This window comes from Poecilia formosa, unplaced genomic scaffold (genome assembly GCF_000485575.1).
Source record: "Poecilia formosa unplaced genomic scaffold, Poecilia_formosa-5.1.2 Scaffold134, whole genome shotgun sequence".
NCBI classification, from domain to species: Eukaryota; Metazoa; Chordata; class Actinopteri; order Cyprinodontiformes; family Poeciliidae; genus Poecilia; species Poecilia formosa.
The window spans coordinates 824338-848667 of record NW_006800073.1 but is presented as its reverse complement, the minus strand read 5'-3'; the positions used below and the strand labels follow the sequence as shown (position 1 = coordinate 848667).

Sequence of the window (24330 nt, the reverse complement as noted above, 5' to 3'; positions counted from 1 at the left end):
TTTTGTTTACTTAATCTTTATAAGGAAACAACAAACTGAGAGAAATAGTCTCCTTTTGGAAGAGTTTTTCCTTCCACTAAATGTTTAGCTCCAACAAGACATAATAGGTAGATTTTATTACAGACTTATAGTCCAAATTAAGAACAACCAATTATAAAAAGAAGAGTAATGGTACATAAAATACATTAAAATCAAGATTTTGCCAACAATTCAGTGATTATTAGATCAACATTATAAATTTAATAGAAAAAAACTTTGACGTTTTTTTGTTTTGAAAGTTTTAAATTTTGTTGGAAAAATCCTGACAGATGTTGAGATTCAACTCAGAAATTTACTTGCTTTTCTAGAAAATTCTTGAAATTAATCTCAACATGTCGGAGTTTTTTTCTTGCACATTTTCAACATTCAAAGCTCAGAAATTTGTAAGATTTTGCCAGAACATTTCTGGGATTATTCTTAGTATTTTTATAAGTCAAATATCTTCCATGATTGACACATTCTCGCATGACCATACCAGAACATTTTCACAAACATAATTTTTATTTTTTTAATTTCCTTTAAGCGATCAACATGAACAGAAACAAATGCTTGGAATATATAACTTTATTTGTAATTAAAGGAACTTTTTGATAATATTCTGTGATTTATTGACATGCACCTGCAGGGAGGATAAATGTGGTTGTGTCTGCAGTGGCAGCAGCGCCCTGCACAGGTGGAGCTGTGTTGCCAAGCAGCAAATGCTCCTTACAGGAGAGGTTGCCCTGGATTTGTGGCAACTATCCGACTATATTGCATGAAATGCATGCTGTCTGCACTTGTTTTGACTGTTTTCTATTTAAAATAATGATGAGACTGCAGCAGGAGCTGCAGGAAGAGTCGTGGTTGCATCCACCTGAAGATTTCTGAGACAATTTCCATCATACCAGCGGCGGCAGCGCAGCACTTGGAAACGCTGAATCAATCTGAGAGAGAGAGAGAGAGAGAGAGAGAGAGAGAGAGAGAGAGAAAATCAGCGTCGGCGGCAGCTCTGCAGTGGAATACGCGGTTATTTGAGGAAAGCTTGGAGCGACGTTGCGTTTTTAGGACTCTATGAAGGCATTACAAGATTTTTCAAAAATGGTAAGTCTGTTTGACTTTCCCTCACGCTCGTTTCTGTGATAATGATGATGATTATGGCCTTTTTGTTATTTTTTATTTTTTTATTTTTGCGTGTGCGCGCCTGTGTCCCGACAGTTAAGTGGCGTTTGATGCTCGGAGCGCAGCGGTAATCTGATATCCATGCGGTGAGTCCCGCGCTGTGCGGACTCTCACATCCACATGTCGGGATATATTCATATTTCCTCTCCGTAATCCAAACTTTTCCTCGCTGTTTGGTTGTTTTTGAAGCAGTTGGCGTTAACCTTGGATCATAAGATGGGCAGCATCCACTGTTGCGCAAGCGGTTCCCACTGAAATCTACTTATTTAACCCGATCGGGTCAGGCTGTTGCTTCTGCCTTCACTCGAGCGGATCGTGGCCAATGACCCCTGATTTGGCGGTGGCGAGAAACGCGCTGGCAGCTTGCGGGTTTTTACACGCAGGGTGCGTTAAGCTTCGAATAAGAAGCTCTGTGTCAAACTCAAGGCCCGGGGGCCAATTTTGGCCCACCGTAACTTCTTATGTGGCCCTCTAGAGCCTTCAGGATAACAGTTGTGTGCTTAAAAAGCAAAGCAGCTTTTTTCTGTATGCTGCCATGTTACATTAATCTGTCTCTTTAGTTTTTCACGATACCAGGGTTGAAGAAATTTACGCTAAATGAACAAATTCCTCTATTTTTGTGCAAGTTTATTGCAAATTTGAGTTTAGCTGTTGCTAACTCCCAACTGCAGGTGGTAGTGTTTCCTTCTTCGTGTACCTTCAATTCGCTGAGTTATTTTTAAAGTTAAATATTATAATAAACATCTTTTCACATAGATAAGTCCCTCAAGGGTTTCGCAATTCCACGATTGTAGACAATTGCGCTAAATGAACAGATCCTTGTATTTTATTTTTTTTTGCAAGTTTACCACAAATGTTCTGCCAAAATGGTCAAAAACATGTTTTTAGTAATGCTAACTCCCACCTGCAGGTGGTAGTGTTTCCTTCTTCATGTACCTTCAATTTGCTGAATTATTTTTAAAGTTAAATATTATAATAAACATCTTTTCACATAGATAAGTCCCTCAAGGGTTTCGTAATTCCATGATTGTAGACATTTGCGCTAAATGAACAGATCCTGTTCATTTAGCAAGTTTACCACAAATGTTCTGCCAAAATGGTCAAAAACATGTTTTTAGTAATGCTAACTCCCACCTGCAGGTGGCAGTGTTTCTTACTTCTTAAAATTAAATTATCTTGAAGATATTTTCATATAAGTACATGCAGTTTTTCGTGATTCTTGCTGAAACATATTCTAGATGAACAGATCCCTGAATTTTTTGCAAGCTTATTGCAAATTTTCCTCAAAAATGTTTAAGAACATCAGGTGTAATTGATGCTAACGCCCACCTCCAGGTGGCAGTGTTTCCTAATTTCTATTTCTTCAATTCGATGAATTCTTCCTAAAATGAAATATTATTGAATATTGTTTTCACATTGATCAGTCACTCCACGATTTCATGATTTTTGTGTGATTGATTTTCTTCACAATAATAATAAAGAGTTTGTGCTGCTAATTTAGAAACATTTGGAAGGAATTTTGTAACTTGGTCTTTTAAAGTTGGGCCTTTTTCCATGTTCAGATGATGGATTGATTTGATTTCTTTGAAATGTTCAAAGCTTGAGATATTTAATCCTGCGTTAAACTTCTCTTTCTGACGTGTCTGCTGGGTTTTTAGGTCGCATGAAGCCGTTTGTTCTGGAACGTTTTCTAACGAACCCGTCAGGTTTGGACAGAACGGTTGAATTTATCCTTAGCTCAGATTTAGGGCTGCAACAAATTATTATTTTAGTTATCGATTAATTAAACTGTTAATCGGATAAAGATGGCCACATTCTACAGATTTCCTTATTTAAGGCTTTTTATACAATAAAAAATATCTTTTTGTGTATTTGCTTTAAGAGATACAAATAAACCAAAAAAAACCTTTTTAAATAAGAAAGTAAACATATTTCCTAGAATTAGTGAATGCTTGATAATTTGTAGCAAAGGATCCATTTATTTCTGCTTGGAGGTCTGATTTGGTGATTAGTTTTAGATTAATCGATTAATAATTGGATGGGAGAAGGTGCTTTTTTTGACTGGGTGAAGCTAAAATTTCACCTGTTTAGTTTTGGTAGAAGATATCTACAGGCAAAGGATTTTTTTTGTTTCTTTTTTTAAAACCATAAATGCTAAATATCCAAATTTTCTGGCAGTTTTGACTTAACACTCTGAGTATGTTGTACTTTCAACAATCTGGCTTTTGTTCTGAGTCTGTCTATCCCAACGATTAATCGTAAATTAGTTGATGATTATTTCACTATTGATTAATCACGATTAGTCGTTTCAGCCTTAATGAGAGTACACACCTGTAGACAGCATTTAATGATGAGGTGCTCTCTGAAAGAGTGAGAGGAGGTGAATACAAAAACACACAAAGTTCAGTCTTATGCACTCAGACTGAAACACATTTTTGATAAAATGCCAATAATAAACGATTTTGAGCTTAACTTTTGCGAACCATATTCACACACTGCTCTTTACGGTAGCTGTAAACTTAAACTCTATAAAAAGCTCCACCATCAAGAGAATGACCATGATGTATACCGTTTATGGGCCTGCGCTTTACGGCTTCACTAGCTCCTAAACTTTAAGGCGATGGTAATTTTTTATGTTGAGCGTAAAACTGTGCATGTTATCTGCTGTGACGAAGGGAGTCTTTGTCATCTGACGATTATGAAGCGTGCAGCAGCAGCAACACCAGTCACTACAAGGCCACAGTTTCATGGGAAGCTTGTCACATAATATCATATTTAAAGGCAAGGTCCTCCAGTCGAGGGAGCGGGGACTCGCTTTCCACATATCAAGACACGTTTGCACTGAAAAGCGAGGCTGAAATGTCTCCAGGATTTGTTGATTTTCAACTTCTATATATTTATATTTTATAATATTTAGTAGGCCTGTCACTATAACAAATTTTGCCGAGCAATTAATTGTCTAAAAAATTATTGCAATAAACGATAATATTGTTTCGAGACCTTTTGACACTGATTTAATGAAAATGACGTAATAATGTCTGCGATTTCCTGCCATAGATAGATACACTTTATTTTCAAAAGAACACATAAGATTGGAACTGATAAACTAAATAAACAAAACAACCAAAAATAAAAATAAAATGATCAAAAGACGTACTTGAATAAAAACTAAACAACATAAAGCCAAAGTGGAAATAAATACTGCATTCAACCAAAAGAGTGCAGATTATAAAGTCTGTATACTATATTGCCCTTCAATAATCACTAGATTTAAATTAAGAAGACGGGCCATCCGACTACCTAATGCAGTAGTTCATACTTCACGATGTTTTGCTCCTATTTTCCCCTTATGATAATCTTAGATCGTTGGCCGTTCTGATTGTCGCTGGTGATTTCGTAACCGATCATCCTGCAGTGTGTGGTGTGTTACGGTACATCGTGGCCGCTCCGATCTAAATCAGGGGTTTTCCCCGATTGGGAGCTTAACGCTGAATGTGACAGGTAGCCAATCAGAAAGCCGGATTCTCCTCCTGCTTTCTGAGGGGAAATTACGGAGGGGAATCCCAAACAGCTGACACCGTGCAACCCGAAGTCCAGCAGACATCGGAGATGATATGTGGAAACAACATTAATATTTATTAAACGTTTCGTGCAAAGAATATAGAAATGACAAGGAGAGGAGTTGGAGCCAAATTGCTACCGCAGTTGATAAACCCGGTAGGTTTTCAGCTGTTCTTCGTTAAAAATTCAGTCAGGACTTTACGCTGACTCTAGCCACATGCATCACAGGTAGATTCTAGTAAAGCATTGATTAATGCCTGGTTTTAAAATTAGGACTTGTAGCCATTATTTTGTGCCCATGTGGCTGGACACCACATGGCATGACGAACCCGATCGAACCGTTATACCACGGATTTCTGTGGCTAATGTGTCTCTCAGGTTTTGAAAATGGGCCGACAACTCGTGTAGTATGCGCTGGACATTACACTAAGGAAATAGGAAGGGAGGGTCAGTGGAAAGGCGACCAGTATGAAGGCATATGAAGGTTTTAACCTCCTCAAGCAACTCTGTCTGTAATCTTTGGATAACGAGCTACAGAGAAACAAAAAAACCCTGAAAATTAAATCTGTCAGCTGTTTTTGTACTTCCTTTTTGGTTTCTGCTGCCTTTAAAATCACTGCACAGATTATTGGCAGTAAGTTCATAATTTTGGTATCTGGAAAGTGAGCCTTTTCCAGAATCTCCAGAATGTAATGGCACAAATCAGCAGGCACTTCTCGTTACCTAGCAACACCCCAGTGAAACCCACCCGTTTCCTAGCAACCACAGTGGAGCTCCAGCACATTTGGTCAGCTGGTTTAACCACTATATGCGCTTTACAATGGCTGCTGGAAAAGACAAGTGTTTTGTTGTGTGACTTACCATCCAGAAACCACTTGCTGCGTTCTTGTTGGTTGTGCAGGAGGCTCCAGTTCTACTTTTCAAAGTTCTGCAGTTGTATAATTGTGTTCGAAAGCTGCTACTGAGACCAGTAGCAGCTTTTTTGGATTTAAAGTGACAAGGGGCCCTAAAGCAGCTCATTCTGAATTGAGCAGACTGAAATCTGATTATCTAAGAATGATTTTCTGCAAAATATGTTGCAAACGTGTTTTTTTATCACCTGTAGACCTATCCTAACTTGTTAAAGGAAGCATAATAGGTCACCTTTAAAACACATGGTCCCACATGTTGCGCTGAATCCTCACAAATTAAATGCCAGCTGAGCCATTTCAGTCATTTGAGGGTTCAGGCCAGGCTGCTCTTTCATTTCTGTGGCACATCGCTTGACCAATGAGCTCGATGAAAACAAGCAGGCAGGTTAACAGGGACATGCTAAATTACACCTGCACACCTGTTCTGCAAAGGAAGGGTGTGACTTTGAGATAACGCGCTTCCGACGCCGCAGGGGTTTCGAGCTATTAGGGATTATTTCTAGCGGAGATCGGCGCAAATCCTCCCAAAACAAACGGAGTGAAAAGGGTCAGTGGGGTCATCTGAGATGGTGAATCTCTCAAATTAAAACTCGCCTTTTCCAATCTGGTGAAAGAGCAGCTCGACTCCTTGTGTCCTCTGACTGTAAAAGGACAAAGGATTCAACAGGATGCATCTGTTGCTGCTTTAACAGTAGGGCTGCAACTAATGGTTTTTTAAAAGTTATTGATTAATTGGTTGATTGTTATGACGATTAATCAATTATTCTGACGATTAATCGGATAAGAAAATGATATATTCTGCAGATTTTTCACTTATTTTGTAAAACACTAGAAATATGTTTTTAAAATTCAAACAAACAAATCATTAAACTCCTTTTTAAAATAAAATTAATATTTTATTGCCTAAAATGCAACAACAGAACATTCCTGTAGTGAACCGTTGACCATTTGTTGGAAAGATCGGATCTGCATTCTTTGTGAAAAGCTCAGCCCTTTCTGCTTGACTTAACATCAAGACAGTGTATGGATCATTTGTTGACTATTTATTGGGTTAACTCATCAATAATTCAATAACAAAAGGTGCTTAACAGGTGTTATTGTATTTTTTATAGAATTTGAACCGGGTAAAACTAAAATTGCCACTGGGTTGAATATATTTGTAGACAAAGAAGTTGTTTTTTTTTAAATTTGTAATGAAAATTATATATTTTTTGTACAGCTTCGACTTAATTACTGCTCTGAGTCTGTTGTTCTTTGAGCAACAACTGGCCTTGTTTGAGTCTGTATACGTCAGTTAACGATTAATTAATTACTAACTTAGTTGACGATTATCCCAATAATCAATTAATCACGATTAATCTGCTTAATCATCTCAGCCTATTTAAAAAACATTGAAAACAGCCGTGAGCCTAAATTTGTGTGAGCTTGCTTGTGCTTCTGCACATACAGTGACTTCTTCCACTCCTGAGAGGGATCAAGATAATAGATGACACTTGAACCGCTCTAATCAGGCCAAGCTGGTTGCTGATCTCTTCATAGAGCGAGGGTGTCAGTGATTGATGGAGGCACAACTTGCTGATGCGCACAGGTTGGAGGGTGAGGGGAGAGTCACTGATCAGCCAAAAGAGACTGGAAACTGTAGGAACAACTGCAGACTGTCCCCCAAATGAGGCTGATATTCTGCTGGAAACGATTCACCACATCCTGTTTCCTGCACACGGTGGTGGTGGAATGCTTCGCTGTGCCAAGCAAAGTAAATCCAGTAATGTGTTGCATAAACAAACGCATGATTTAGCCCCTTTGGCTAAGAATCTGCTACACTGATAAAATTTCCCCATCATTCTTTTTTATGCTGCACAGTATTCATCTTCACAAGCTGCTTCAACTTCCACACAGAAAAGTTATGAACTCTATTTTTAGTTATTAAATGTCTCATCCTAAAGAAAGCTTTTTAAATTTGTAACATCTGGGTAAGCGATTATTCTATGGATTATTCTGACGATTAATCGATTAATCAATGTTTCAATTTGTCTGATTAACCATCAAACACATTTTAAAATCAAAGATAACTTGCCTCAATATAAAGGTTGTTTGTAAATAGTGACTTGATTTATGTCATGGTCTTTGGCCTTTGGGTTTTTATTCTGATGATTAATCAGTTAATCAGATAAAAAATTGGCTCTTTTTGGCAAAAAACTTATGCCTTGTTGTTTTTTTACCTTAAATTCAAAATGTATGTGTTGTTTTGCACATTTGTTTCTTATTACATTTTTAAATATGTTCTTTCAGCAAATCAGTTTTTGTGGTGAGTCTGTATACTCCTGTCAATGATTAATTGATTGCTAAATTAGTTGATGATTATTTTAATAATCCATTCATTACAATTCGATTAATCGCTTAAGTCTTCCATAATTTGCATGTTGCATCATTTGCAGTAAGTCCACAAAAACAATGCTTTGCGTTTCATCTATGCCTGGAAGCATGAATTTTGAACTCTGGCAGTAAAAAATAAACATAAAAACTTCATGAAGTTGGAATCACAAAGCTCTAGGTGCTAACATTAGCATTTTAATGCTAGCAAGCTTGGTTAGTTTAGGCCACAGAACTCTGAGAAAAGCCTGATAATATGAAGAAGCACCTGGTGCTAAATTAGAGTAATATTTTTCTTCCATGATTAATTGTTGTTTTCTTATTTTATACATTAATAGTTCCATCCAGAACCTTTTTATTTCCATGTTTCTGGTACTCTCATAAATCTGACGCAAAAGCAGCATCTGCAAACAACACGGATGGATGACAAAGCTGCTTCTCTTGACCTACCGGGAATTAATTTTTGCTTCAAAAAAATGACCTGATGCGTCAATGAAAAGACTATTGTTGTGTTCCAGTTATGCTAAAAGGAGTTAAAAATAATAAACATTTGTTGTTGAGCTCATATACATATTTAACCAGTAATTTAGCAGCAAAAGTGATTTTTGAAATATTGCTTATTTTGTCAGTGTAGTTTTCTATTAAACTGCAATTGATTAATTACAGACCCTGCAATTAACTCCCACCACCACATAGATAACTTTCTATTTAGTGAATGAGTGGATAATGGAAAAACAACCTCAGTTTATGTTGCACATATTGCCAAGAACTCAAACTTGGACAGTGATTTATATGTTTTTTTTGCATGATGTGCCACTATTTGATCATCAGTAACCAGGGGCCAGCAGAGCACATGTGCAGTGACCCGGCTGCTGCAGAACCGCTGTTCCCCTGTGATGGCTGGATGGGCACTATTACCCATGATTGGTTTGCCTGAGTCTCCCATCCAGGCCTGGGTGTTGGCCCTCCGGGGATCATGATGGCTGTCCGGGGCATTAATTATTGAATATAGTAGGAGGAATGGGAATGGTTAATTGCATAAAAATGAATGCTATAATCCATTGAATTGACATAATTAGAAATGGTGAGATTTCCCCTGAGGAATATGTTCTCATCATGACCAAACGTGGAGAGGAAAAAATTAAGCTGAAAAATGAACTGAGGATGCTCTTCCTTCCTCGTGAGTTTGTAAACGTCCTGGGGGAGATTTCAAACTTAGTGTGAGATTTTTTTAAAGGTGACCTACTATGCTTCCTGGAATAGCTCTATACAAAACATGTTCATTATGTTTTTTGCATAAATCATTCTGAGATAATGAGATTTTAGCCTGGTCAGTTCAGAAAGAGCTGTGTTAGGGCCTCTTGTCACTTTAAATCAGAATAATCTCCCGCTGGCCACGCCCCCCAACTCAACATTTACACTCACATGTGAAAATGACTGCTGACAGATACACAATTATATAACTGCAGAACTTTGAAAAGTAGAACTGGAGCCTCCTGCACAACCAGCAAGAATGCAGCAAGTGGTTTCTGAATGGTAGGTCAATAACAAAGCCTGGTGCAATAAATAATTAATCAATTAATCGCATGATAAATCAAAATGAGCTTGATAACTTTCATTCTGATTATTAATATTTTTTGAAAGGTAATTTTGTTTACAGAATTCATAAACCATTTTATTTATGGATTGGGTTGTGTGAGGTTTTCATTTCTGTTTTATTTATTGGAAATTTAAAATATTTTCCAGCTCAAGAGTGAGGTGTTTTCTGCATAATTAAAGTTTATTGGTCCTTCAGAGAGCAAACTTATGTGATCACTTGAAAATTGTTTCCAAACAACAATATTATAATTTACAATTTAGCATCCAGGAGAAGTTATCACTATGACAGGAGTACCAACAATAATACAATTGTCTTTTCCAGCAGCCATTGTACAGCGCATACAGCGGTAAACCAGCTGATCAGCTTTATAAATTTTTTTTTTAGTTGGGTTTTGTAAGGGGACTTTGGGTTTGGGTTTTTTGAAAGGTGCCCTCTTATGAAATGTATTATACTGTTACTGTTATTATTGTTACCATATGTGCTGGAATTCTGCTTGGGTTGCTAGGTAACGGACTGGGCTTCTCTGGGGTTGCTAGGTAACGGCAGTGCCTGCTGATTTGTGATGTTACATTCAAACTGATTGTTTTCCAGGCACTAAAAAACATTAATTTATTGACAAAATATATCTGACTGGCTGTTTTTTAAGTGCTTCGGTTGTTTTTAGCAGCAGCAGAATCCCAAATGGAAGTACAAAAACGTCAAAAAATGAGTGTTGATTTATATATCCTCTTTAAATAAGTTGCAGCGGCTGAGCTTGGCTGTCGGATGCCGAGTCGAGTCAGAGGAAGAGCTCTTCTCCTCTCTGTGTGTGTTAGTAAATGTGATTGGATAATGAAGGCAATCCAGCCTGACCACCCTGCGCCGCAGCTACTGCTGGCTCGGCTGCGTTACGGCTCGGAGTCTTCAGGGAGTTTGTTTCGGGTCAGTGATGGCATAAGAGCTCACTACAGCATTGCAGAGTCAGGCTGGGGCCTTTCCTCGGTTCGGTCTGCCTCGCTGACTGGCTCCGCTAGCTGCAGGCGCAACAGTAGAGTCATACTGATACTGCCATATGGCAGGCCGTTTATACATAAAATACGACTCACTTCCATTCCAGACATCTGAGAATGGTTTAAATTAGTAAATTAGGATATCTGTAACTATATTTTCACAAGACAAAATTCCTGTTTGAGATATCTCTATTTACATTATGACTAGTATAAATGATTTACTGTTAATTTATATGGAGGCTTCAGATATCTACAATAGGTTTTTGACTATTTGAAACATATATTTCAGATACCAAGAATTATATTATGACTAGTTATAAAGTAAATTTAAGATTTTTTTGTTCTGACTAGTCCATATGCTAATTAAAGATATCTTGAATGACAAATTAATTCAAGATATCTCAAATGTATTTTTGGATAAATTCGGCGAGTTCAAATTAAATTGTGGATTTCTTGAAATCAAACAACTAGACGAAACTAAATCAGTTGTAATTTTGACTAATTAAAATTCCTTTTTAAATTTTTAGATATCTGTAATGACAGCTTTTCTATTTCAGATGTCTTGAATTAACATACGGTCTAGTCAAAACATTACAGATTTATGTAGCTTATTGAAATCTTAAAACAATAAAGATAAAAAAAAATAGGAAAAAGTTTTGGGAAATGCACCATTTCAGCTTGGGAATGGGTGGACAGGAGCACTTTTAGCTTTTCAAAACATTTTTTATTGTGTTTGTTGGAAGGATTATTACAGATTAATTTGAGATTTCTTGACTAAATCTCTTTCAGTTTTCAGTGCAAACATCCCAGTGGAACAGAAACAAAACTAAACTTTCATTTTTTATGTTAAAAAGGAATTCAGATATCAAAAAATGTACTTTCAATTAGTCATAATTATGTTTGTGATATCTAAAATTGCAATTGCGGATGTGTGACCCTTAAAATGACAAATTTGAGATACGGTATTTTAATCTGTCAAAATGTAATTGAAGATATCTTGAATTATTATTCTTGCTAGTCAGAATGTGAAAGCAGAAATCTTTTTGGAAAGATGTACAAAATGTAGTGGTGTTCAGTCAAAATGCATTTTTAGACATCTGATAATCCGTAGTCAGACGAAACCGATTTTATGTTAAAAAGGCCTGCCATACATAAGCAGCTCAAGAGAGCTTTTGCGCAATTCTTAATTCAGACATCAAAATATGACATTTTGATTAGTTATAATTACATTTGTGATCTGTTTAATTGAAATTGCGGATGTGTGACCCTTAAAATGACACATTGGGTGACGTCATTTGAGATGCAGTGAAATAAATTTGCCAAAATGTAATTGAAGAAATCTTAAATTACTATTCTTACCAGTCAGAATGTGAATGCAGATATCTTAAATTATCGTTTCGGATAGTCAAAATACATTTTTAGAAATCTGGAATGTAATTACTGATAGTCGGACGAAAGAGATTTTTTGTTAAAACTGCCTGCCATAACTGCCGCTACTGATGATGACAGTACAAATATTGATGATGTAGATGGCACAAATGAGAGATAAACATGGAATTATAACCCCAGTGACCAAAGTGTGATGCTTAGCAGGTTTTTTTACTCCCCTCCTGATGCCGTTGTTTTTTAATTTCATTTCATCTCTCCGTGCTGCGTGTGATTCAGCCTGACAGAGCCAGGTTTGGTTTCCACGGCACTCTAAGAGATCACAATGAGATGCCTGGAGAGAAGCGTGGGCGCGCTGTCGCACAAGATGACACGTAATCAAATGTCCTTTTTGTATCTGCTCGGAGGTTGTTGTATTTTCGGGGGCAGCGGCGGGGGCGGCGCTGATGTCACAGCGAGATGCTGGCTCCAGAGGAGGCCGCGCAGACGTGCCAGCAGCGGCGCCAGGGGAGCCGGAGGGAGCCACGGAGGAGGCAGTTAGCAAAGCTGCATGCCGTCACTGTGATAAATCTCAGATCTGGCTGTACAATGAGGTCGATTCCTCGCACACCTTCACCGTTTGCTTCCCAGTGGCCGCTGTATTAGGAACACCTGTTCACACTGCAAAACCACAAAGTCTTACCAAGAAGTTTAGTTTCAACTGCAAATATCTTACAAGACTAGATTAACTTACAAGTAACTTTACAGTGAGATGTAGGAGCTTGTTTAAAGTAAATAACTCCTTTTTATTGATAATAAAGAGCTAGTTCTACTTGTAACAAGACATTGTGATATATATTCAATATATTCATTATATTGGTTCATCAATATTAAGGAAATACTGACTTAAAGAGGCTCCTATATCTTCCTGAAAAGTTATTTATCTTATGTCAAGAGTAATAAGATATTTGCACAATAAATTAGACAAAAATCCTTGGTGAGATTTTGTAACCAGTGTTCTCCTTCATTTGACGCACAGAAGCAAAAGAGGAAAAACGCAAAATCCTACCAGGCCTAGTTTCTGTTCAAAAACCTTGAAATAAGACAAAATTAACTTACAACCAGCTTTTCAGCAAGAAATAGGAGCTCATTTAAAGCAAATAATATCTCAATGTTATATTTTAAAAAGTTCTAGTTCCACTGGCAGATATTTTCACTCTGAATAAGTGAAATAATCTGCCAGTGGAACTAGAACTTTTTCATCAATATTAAGGAATTATTGATTTCAAACAAGCTCCAATATGTTGCTGAAAAGTTTATTTTAAATGAGTTTTATCTTATTTCAAGTGTAGTAAGATATTTCCACTAGAAACTAGACAAAAAAATCCTTGGTAATAACATTTTGTGTTTTTGCAGTGCAGTTGCTTTCCTAACACAAGCACAGAGCAGAAACTCTGCGTCTAGATGTCCTGAAACCAACTTTCTACAGTTCTAACCGAGCAGCAGAGAATATTTAAGTCAAGTTTATCTGTGCAGCACATTTCAGCAACAAGACAAGTTCAGAAAGCTTCATGCGATAAAAACATTGCACACTAACTAATTATGAAAACAGCAACAAATGCCATCTCCAAGCAAATATGCATCAAATATCTTGGTGGTTCAGTGATTTAAACCTAACGTCAGAATCTTACAGTCTCTTCTCTCAGTGTAGGGACTTTGGAGCGGGGAGGATGTTCTCTATCTTCCTGGTTTTAGTCAGAACTTCAGCAGCAGCGTTCTGGATCTGATTGGTTGCAGTAATCAATGTGACTAAATATAAACACATGCTTCTGTTTCTGTAGATCTTGTTGGACATTATTTCTTTAAACCTGGAAATGTTGTTCAGGTGATGGAAGGCCGACTTTGTGATTCTGCATCCAACTGAAGCAGCTTAATCATCAGTTATTCTGACAATTGATCGATTAAATGGATGAAAAAAATTTGGCACATTCTGTAGATTCTTTATTTAACCACTTATTATTTTATGCAATACTACAAATGCATTAACATTTTATTACCTACAATGGCACTCCTTCAGTGTACACTTGGTCGTTTGTAGCAAAGTGTATATCTGCTGCTAAAAGCTTCTTCTAACATCAACATGTGCATGATTTTTGCTTGAATTAAGGTCAATATAAAGCAAGACTGGTCTGTTGATTATTTTCTATTAACCCATTAATAATTGGATAGCAAAAGGTGATTAATATGAGATTTTTTTTAGCAGAATTTGAACCAGGTCAAGCTAAAATTATCCAACAGGTTGAGCTTTGGATAGAACATATTTATAGACAAAGACTTTTTTTTAATCTAAATGAAAAACATATTTTAGTAATTACACTTTGGCTTAATTATTGCTCTGATTGGGTTATTTTACTAAAAGGCTGCAATCACAGCCTTTTTTAGAGTCAGTTAATGATTCATTGATTACCAAATCAGTTGGCAATTATATAAATATTTGATTCATCACGATTATTGTGATTAATCGTTCCGGGCCTGTTAAAAACACATAGGCAGTTAACAGTGGGCTCCTGTGGAGCAACTTGTTCGTTTCTGCCCCTTATGTGCATGTAAATATCTGAGCAGCAGGATAATGCAACATTTAAATCTTAATTAATCTCTAATGCGTACTTCCACCATCTTAGGAACTTTATTAGGCAACTTTTCAGATCCCTCTAGTGCATTTTTTTTTTTTAGAAAAAGAGACTCTGGCAAATCAGTAAAGCACGTATGGTTCTTACTTTTCTCTACGTACCTTAAACCGTCCCACAGGCCTTACAGGTGGCTAAGTCCTTGCACAGCACTTTTCCGAGTGCAATAAATATTTTTCCCCCAAATTTAATGAATACTTGTTTTAAATTAAGCAGCTGTACGTGAAAATGAGTTCGTACTGCACTCCACTGGCCTCCGCAGTCAGCAGATCGCAATCCAACGGAGAACCGTCGGCATGTGACTCCAACAGGAGATTTGCATCCTGGATGTGCAGCTGAAACGTCTGCAGCAACTGTGGGATACTATTATGTAAATATGGAGCCAAACCTCAGAGGAATAGTTCCAGCACCTGGTTGAAAATGTGATATGAATATTTAAGACGGTTCTGAAGGAAGACAGGAGTCCGGTACAGTACTTTGAAGGCATGTTTCACTGAGTATGCACAGTGTTGACTGTTGCACATTTTTCTAGCTGTTATGAGGCTTTCAGGTTCAGCTTTCATGTTGGTTTTTATGCAGACTGTTTTAATTAAAATGTTGAAAGTAGGGCTGCAACTATTTATGATTTTAATAACCAATTATTTGGTTCATCTGATAAAAAATTGCCACATTTTTAACTGATTTTTAATTACACCACCAGAGCTTATTTTATAAAATATTATTTAAAATAAACCAATAAATAAATTTTAAAAAATCAGCTTGTTTAAATAAGAGGNTCAGTCAAAATGCATTTTTAGACATCTGATAATCCGTAGTCAGACGAAACCGATTTTATGTTAAAAAGGCCTGCCATACATAAGCAGCTCAAGAGAGCTTTTGCGCAATTCTTAATTCAGACATCAAAATATGACATTTTGATTAGTTATAATTACATTTGTGATCTGTTTAATTGAAATTGCGGATGTGTGACCCTTAAAATGACACATTGGGTGACGTCATTTGAGATGCAGTGAAATAAATTTGCCAAAATGTAATTGAAGAAATCTTAAATTACTATTCTTACCAGTCAGAATGTGAATGCAGATATCTTAAATTATCGTTTCGGATAGTCAAAATACATTTTTAGAAATCTGGAATGTAATTACTGATAGTCGGACGAAAGAGATTTTTTGTTAAAACTGCCTGCCATAACTGCCGCTACTGATGATGACAGTACAAATATTGATGATGTAGATGGCACAAATGAGAGATAAACATGGAATTATAACCCCAGTGACCAAAGTGTGATGCTTAGCAGGTTTTTTTACTCCCCTCCTGATGCCGTTGTTTTTTAATTTCATTTCATCTCTCCGTGCTGCGTGTGATTCAGCCTGACAGAGCCAGGTTTGGTTTCCACGGCACTCTAAGAGATCACAATGAGATGCCTGGAGAGAAGCGTGGGCGCGCTGTCGCACAAGATGACACGTAATCAAATGTCCTTTTTGTATCTGCTCGGAGGTTGTTGTATTTTCGGGGGCAGCGGCGGGGGCGGCGCTGATGTCACAGCGAGATGCTGGCTCCAGAGGAGGCCGCGCAGACGTGCCAGCAGCGGCGCCAGGGGAGCCGGAGGGAGCCACGGAGGAGGCAGTTAGCAAAGCTGCATGCCGTCACTGTGATAAATCTCAGATCTGGCTGTACAATGAGGTCGATTCCTCGCACACCTTCACCGTTTGCTTCCCAGTGGCCGCTGTATTAGGAACACCTGTTCACACTGCAAAACCACAAAGTCTTACCAAGAAGTTTAGTTTCAACTGCAAATATCTTACAAGACTAGATTAACTTACAAGTAACTTTACAGTGAGATGTAGGAGCTTGTTTAAAGTAAATAACTCCTTTTTATTGATAATAAAGAGCTAGTTCTACTTGTAACAAGACATTGTGATATATATTCAATATATTCATTATATTGGTTCATCAATATTAAGGAAATACTGACTTAAAGAGGCTCCTATATCTTCCTGAAAAGTTATTTATCTTATGTCAAGAGTAATAAGATATTTGCACAATAAATTAGACAAAAATCCTTGGTGAGATTTTGTAACCAGTGTTCTCCTTCATTTGACGCACAGAAGCAAAAGAGGAAAAACGCAAAATCCTACCAGGCCTAGTTTCTGTTCAAAAACCTTGAAATAAGACAAAATTAACTTACAACCAGCTTTTCAGCAAGAAATAGGAGCTCATTTAAAGCAAATAATATCTCAATGTTATATTTTAAAAAGTTCTAGTTCCACTGGCAGATATTTTCACTCTGAATAAGTGAAATAATCTGCCAGTGGAACTAGAACTTTTTCATCAATATTAAGGAATTATTGATTTCAAACAAGCTCCAATATGTTGCTGAAAAGTTTATTTTAAATGAGTTTTATCTTATTTCAAGTGTAGTAAGATATTTCCACTAGAAACTAGACAAAAAAATCCTTGGTAATAACATTTTGTGTTTTTGCAGTGCAGTTGCTTTCCTAACACAAGCACAGAGCAGAAACTCTGCGTCTAGATGTCCTGAAACCAACTTTCTACAGTTCTAACCGAGCAGCAGAGAATATTTAAGTCAAGTTTATCTGTGCAGCACATTTCAGCAACAAGACAAGTTCAGAAAGCTTCATGCGATAAAAACATTGCACCCTAACTAATTATGAAAACACCAACAAATGCCATCTTCAGGCAAATATACATCAAATATCTTGGTGGTTCAGTGATTTAAACCTAACGTCAGAATCTTACAGTCTCTTCTCTCAGTGTAGGGACTTTGGAGCAGGGAGGATGTTCTCTATCTTCCTGGTTTTAGTCAGAACTTCAGCAGCAGCGTTCTGGATCTGATTGGTTGCAGTAATCAATGTGACTAAATATAAACACATGGTTCTGTTTCTGTAGATCTTGTTGGACATTATTTCTTTAAACCTGGAAATGTTCAGGTGATGGAAGGCCGACTTTGTGATTCTGCATCCAACTGAAGCAGCTTAATCATCAGTTATTCTGACAATTGATCGATTAAATGGATGAAAAAAATTTGGCACATTCTGTAGATTCTTTATTTAACCACTTATTATTTTATGCAATACTACAAATGCATTAACATTTTATTACCTACAATGGCACTCCTTCAGTGTACACTTGGTCGTTTGTAGCAAAGTGTATATCTGCTGCTAAAAGCTTCTTCTAACATCAACATGTGCATGATTTTTGCTTGAATTAAGGTCAATATAAAGCAAGACTGGTCTGTTGATTATTTTCTATTAACCCATTAATAATTGGATAGCAAAAGGTGATTAATATGAGATTTTTTTTAGCAGAATTTGAACCAGGTCAAGCTAAAATTATCCAACAGGTTGAGCTTTGGATAGAACATATTTACAGACAAAGACTTTATTTTTAGTAATTACATTTTGGCTTAATTATTACTCTGATTGTGTTATTTTAGTACAATCACAGCCTTTTTTAGAGTCAGTTAATGATTCATTGATTACCAAATCAGTTGGCAATTATATAAATATTTGATTCATCACGATTATTGTGATTAATCGTTCCGGGCCTGTTAAAAACACATAGGCAGTTAACAGTGGGCTCCTGTGGAGCAACTTGTTCGTTTCTGCCCCTTATGTGCATGTAAATATCTGAGCAGCAGGATAATGCAACATTTAAATCTTAATTAATCTCTAATGCGTACTTCCACCATCTTAGGAACTTTATTAGGCAACTTTTCAGATCCCTCTAGTGCATTTTTTTTTTTTAGAAAAAGAGACTCTGGCAAATCAGTAAAGCACGTATGGTTCTTACTTTTCTCTACGTACCTTAAACCGTCCCACAGGCCTTACAGGTGGCTAAGTCCTTGCACAGCACTTTTCCGAGTGCAATAAATATTTTTCCCCCAAATTTAATGAATACTTGTTTTAAATTGAGCAGCTGTACGTGAAAATGAGTTCGTACTGCACTCCACTGGCCTCCGCAGTCAGCAGATCGCAATCCAACGGAGAACCGTCGGCATGTGACTCCAACAGGAGATTTGCATCCTGGATGTGCAGCTGAAACGTCTGCAGCAACTGTGGGATACTATTATGTAAATATGGAGCCAAACCTCAGAGGAATAGTTCCAGCACCTGGTTGAAAATGTGACATGAATATTTAAGGCGGTTCTGAAGGAAGACAGGAGTCCGGTACAGTACTTTGAAGGCGTGTTTCACTGAGTATGCACAGTGTTGACTGTTGCACATTTTTCTAGCTGTAGTGAGGCTTTCAGGTTCAGCTTTCATGTTGGTTTTTATGCAGACTGTTTTAATTAAAATGTTGAAAGTAGGGCTGCAACTATTTATGATTTTAATAACCAATTATTTGGTTCATCTGATAAAAAATTGCCACATTTTTAACTGATTTTTAATTACACCACCAGAGCTTATTTTATAAAATATTATTTAAAATAAACCAATAAATAAATTTTAAAAAATCAGCTTGTTTAAATAAGAGGTTAAATATTTTATTACCTAAAATGCAGTAACATAGCATTATTTTTAGTGAATTTGAATTGGGTGAAGCTAATACTATACGACCTGCAGAGTTGTGGGTAAAACATATTTACAGACAAATATGTTTTTATCTTAAATGCAAAATAATATATTTTGTACAGTTTTGGGTTAGTTAATGCTCTGAATATGTTGTATATTCCAGTTAGCAAATAATTTATTACTAGATTATTTTTAATTATTGAATAATTATTTTAGTTGTCATGCAGAAAGCTTTAAATAAAATGTTAAAACAACATTTCGAGCTAGCCTGGTAAAAACTAGCCCTTTGTTCTTCGCTTTGCGTCGTACAGAGGGTCTGGACTGGTCTGTGTTGAAGTTTTACATTTTATTCAGTCGCAAACGTTTGGTTGTCATGGCAACTATGACGTTTGTAATGCGCCAGTTCGTATGAAGCTTACCGGAAGTTTCCTGCGCTGTAAACAACCAATCTTCACCGTTGTGGAGCCCAACTAGATCGCTATTGATGCTAAATAGGTATTTGGAAGTGCGACCAACACGGACTGAATGGCTTTGTTGACTTGATATTGCTAAAACTACAGGCAGACTACTTTTCTAAAACAGCGCAGAAAATAGACGTCATCGTTCACTCTGTTCGCTGATTGGTCCGGCTGAAAATCTACCGGGAAAAGCCCACACGGAGGAGCAGTGAAGGCGGATTAGCATCGAGCAGGAAGGCTAATTTTGGACGTGTGCACCTGTGGAGATGTTCAGCTGGTATTGTGACTGCTGTTTTGATCCGAACCGGGGAGATTCGGGTAGTTTTCCGGGCTCCGGCGAGCTGCGGCTCCCCGCTTTAGGAGCAGCAGAGCGGGGCCGCGGACGCCCCGAGCCCCCTCCACACCCCCGCTGACGTGACGGAGAGACGCAAGATGGTGAGTGGTTACTATGGCAGGTTACTATGGCAACCCCAGGTCTCTGCAAGAGCTTCCATTTCGCACAGCGTGGGAGAGAGATGGAGAGAGGGGTGGAGAGAAGAACCCGCAGAGAAAGAAGGGTGGAGAAACCAGCAGAAGAGGTGAGGGATGGAAATAAACACACGTTGGGTGTAGGAGAAGAAGAAGAAGAAGGAGAGGAGGAGGGAAAAGAGTGATGGAGAGGTGTGAGCGATGGGGTGAGACTGCGGATCAGAGGGCAGGAAGGCAGTGACGCCGGACCGGATCGGTGCACGTGCTGGAATGTTTCAGGTCTGGTTTGCTATCAGTCTGCTGCTGCGCTGCATGTTCCCACTCTTTATCTCCTCTTCCTCCTCCTCTGGCTCGGCGGGAGACATCGTGTCGGTCTCTGTGACGGGGTCTCCATAGAGACGTCCATCAGTCAGTCGGCGTCGGTGTTTTTTGCGGGCAAAGCCTTATCGTGTTTGTCAGTGTGAGTGTTTATCTGTGCGTGTGTTAGTCGGGGTGTCACTCATAGGGAAGGCTGGGGCGAGGCCTGAATGGATGGGGGCCACGGGAGCGCTGCTTATCACGCATGCATGCACACGCTGCTTGTTTGTTTTGAAAAAGACAAGCCTTTCTACATAAAACTCTGGCATGCAGTCGGGGAACTGTAGATACACAGACAGTCGGATGCATAACAGGAGCATTTCCACCTCTGCCCTGTTGCATCAACCTGCCTGAATATAGATCTTTGATCCTACATCACAAGTTTTCCTGTACAAATAGTTGATTTTTGCTCTTTTCTAGCTAGTATCTGTTGAACAGTGTTTCAGAAAGTTTTTAAGATCTTTTTAATGCAACCTTGAATAAAATTTAAGAATGAAAACTATAAATATATGTTGGTTAGGTGCATTCACACCAGCTCTGTTTAGTCCGCTTCCATTTGCCTAGAAAGTCCGGTTCGTTTGTAGAGGTGTGAACAGGCAATCGAACTCCGGTCCGCCTAAATCGGTCTGGGTTTGCAGGAAGCGGACTATAGTGCAGGGCATTCTGGGTAAATACAACCAAAAGAAATGAAAGAGCTAGCTGGAGGAATGATTCGTTGTCTTTACAAAAGATTTAAGAGAAATCCTACAACTGCTGAAATTTGACGCCACTCCATTTTGTTTACATTTTGTGATGAAGGAAGTTGTGCTCAGTGTCTTCGTCTGAGATTTTTGTGTTGTTTCCTCCAGTGGTTCTAAGTGCAGCGCCCCCACAGGCGAGGAGGGGAACAGGGTTTCCAAAGGGTTTGGTTTGTTTGACACAGTGAAAACACAGGAGCTGAAAATATAATAAATGTTGTAATTTTTGTTGCCAGTAGAACTGAGTCTATCAGGACATCAGGTGTGAAAATGTCTTTCACTGCTAACCTTAACCGCCAAGCTTAGACGTTTTTTTTTTTCATATGGGTTGGCAGCAGAAGTGAGTGGTGAAACAAAAGTTGTCCAGCCAACTGGTCATAAATAAAAAAAAAGGTAGTTAGCTAGTTAGCAATGCTATAATAGCAACTATTTACCAGTACCCTGAACTACCTCGAGTCACAGAGGGTAATGGAGATTTTTGCCAAACAGAAAATGGTCCCTCCAGAATACGGCCATATTTTTCACAGCATGCGCTGCCCAAGTACAGCATGGTGCCCTGAGTGGTGAGCCACATCAGCCCAACATACTGAGTGACTGTTTAACTCGTGACTCAAAAAATATTAAATATCAAATGTCAAGTTATTTAAAACTAATCAACCAGTGCAATAATACTTTCTAAGATTAGTTCCTAGCATAAAACACAGGAAAAGACCAAACTATTGTGAGATTTATCAAAACCTCACTGAATTTACAAGTAATTTCTTATACTTTATTTTATAATTAGTGGTAATTAGTTGTGTGAAGATATTTACAGTGTACCTTTATTTTCAATCATTTATTTTCCATAGAAAAAATGGCAGATATGATTCTGTATACTGAGCGGTGTATACTTGAGGGTCCACTGATCGAAGCTTTATCAATTAAAAACACAACATATACACAAAAGCCACATCTAAATGAACAATCAAACGAGTTGTATTGCTTGAAATGAGTTCAAAGAGAACAAGAGTTTAACAAACAGGTCAAAATAAAAATAGAAAGACTTGTTCTTTGAGTATTTTTTATTAAAAACATGATTCTGTTTAGTTGAGCTAAAGAGGCTAAAAATAAAATGTTTCTTTACGTCTGAAAATCAAAACATCTTCATCTTTAAAGCACTCATCTTCTCTTGGCATCTTTTTGTTTTCTTGCAGGATATTGAGATAAATTTCTATTCTTTGATTTTTCTCTTATTTAAATATCCAACTTGAATCCAAATTTAAAATATTGATACATATTATCCTTATTAGCGTGTTACTGGCTTTGCTTCAGCTCTGTGTGTAAAACGACATGCCGACGACCTTGCCCTCGACCTTTAACGCCTAATAAACACTTATAATTACCCTTCTAATTAGAAAGATGCCCTTGTCCTGCACTCATCCGGAGCAGTTGTGCGTGAAAGCTCAGAGTGAGGTAGACTTATCTCAATGTTTAATTTAAAAACGGCACCTGTTAGCTCTTAAGTGCTGCTGTTACGCTGCTTTGTTGCAATGCACCGACTTCTCCGGCCCAATTAGTGGAGCGGCGAGCTGTGTCCCGGTGTGTGGATGGGCTTGGAGCCAGGCTGCAGCTGTTAGATTAGCAATCACAGGTTCTCATTCTGGTGGTTCTGCATCACCTAAACCCAGAAAAGCTTTCAACAGCACGAAGAATAAATTCTGCCTCTGCATTTTAAAACACTTTTAGATGCGTCTGTGAATGCATGTGTAAAAAATACAGTCAAGAGTTTTCCTCGTGTTGCTTTCTGTGCATTGGAGCTATAAATACATGTGATTAATATATATTTAATTGTGATTCTGCTGCAAAGTCAGAGAATTGCAAATGCTACCAAAAAGTGTTAGAAGGAGTTTCAGCAGCACAAACAACACGTTGGATGGCCGTCTTTTGAGCGGTGGCGTGGGAGGATTTATAATTGCTGTTATTGCTAAGCCCAGGATGCTTTCAGGGACTGGAAAAATTATTCTGCATTACTTTAAAAGAATAAGTAGTAGAGCGATGTTAAAAAGGGAAAGTGTGCTTGTGCCGATTTCCATAATGTGAAATCAAATCCAAACATGGTTGATTTATCTTTTTTATGCCTCTTTATTGTTTTATTATGAGGCTGATGTCAAAATATGGACCCCATGGTGCGTTTATGGTCTGACATCACAATCCGAAACTATAGCACTGCATTTATAAGCAATACTTTGTATAAGATTCACAAACTTATGTTAAGAAGTTCTCTGTTATCCTAACAAGCAGAATGATGAATATTTTATATATACAAACTTATTGATTTGCTACTTTTTAATTAATTATTGTTAATATTATTTTGTTGGGGTTTTATGTGATAGAAAAATTATGCATAGTGTTAGTCTTCTTTATTGAAGAAAATCTGAACGGTGCGGTGTGCATGTTGAGAACCTCCCTTCACTGCAGGTCTTCTGGGTTTGTCTCCGTCAGCTATTTAACTAGTTAACTCATCTATATCAGGGGTTGGCATCCTTCACAACACTGACAGCCATTTTTATTCAGATTTGGTTAGCGCAACAATATATGAAAAGCTACATGAAGTTAGCAGAAAATTACTTCATAAAAGTAACATTCTTTTAAAAATGCTATGCATATGTAGCCATAAATACCCATAAAAAGCTGTTAAACCAATCTTTTTAAAATTACGTTTACATTTTACCATCAGTCATAAACATTAGTTCTGCTAATGCTAAAGTGTTAGCCTCAATTCAGATTATATCTGACTAAAATCCTCAAGCCCCAATTAAATCTTGACATTATAAATGACCTTATATTTACGTCTGTATCTAATGTTTGTGTTTTATTTTGTTCCTGTACGTTTCTTGTTTGAAATAAAAAAAACATTTTGGGCGGGGAAGAGAGACAGAGAACATGATGAGCGGAAACTGAACTGCTGCGTAAACAGTCTTCAATCACTTCAAAATGAATGAATGAATATAAACGCCGAGCTACTTGGAAGAACTCCCAACAGTAGATTATTCAACTGAAAGTTTAGAATTCATTCAGAAAAATAAACTTAGAGCACATGTGTCAAACTCAAGGCC

At 37.6% G+C, this 24330-nt stretch overlaps 1 protein-coding gene and 1 long non-coding RNA gene across 3 annotated transcripts in view; one reads left to right on the top strand and one right to left on the bottom strand.

Moving 5' to 3' along the window:
• lrrc4ba (leucine rich repeat containing 4Ba) overlaps positions 1–24330 on the top strand; it is a 70102-nt gene that overhangs the window by 3376 nt on the left and 42396 nt on the right. Inside the window, exon 1 of one of the 2 annotated variants that reach the window (XM_007562141.2) lies at positions 957–1119. The exons of the other annotated variant lie outside the window; for it this stretch is intronic. The gene's annotated coding sequence lies outside the window, so the exon portion shown is untranslated. Of the gene's footprint in view, positions 1–956; positions 1120–24330 lie in introns of those variants that run through there. 2 annotated transcript variants of the gene reach the window in all.
• LOC107837336 (uncharacterized) lies at positions 826–13792 on the bottom strand. Its single transcript, XR_001663356.1, has 2 exons — positions 13685–13792; positions 826–962 (listed from the first exon to the last, which is right to left on the bottom strand). It is a non-coding gene; the product is annotated as an uncharacterized LOC107837336 (long non-coding RNA).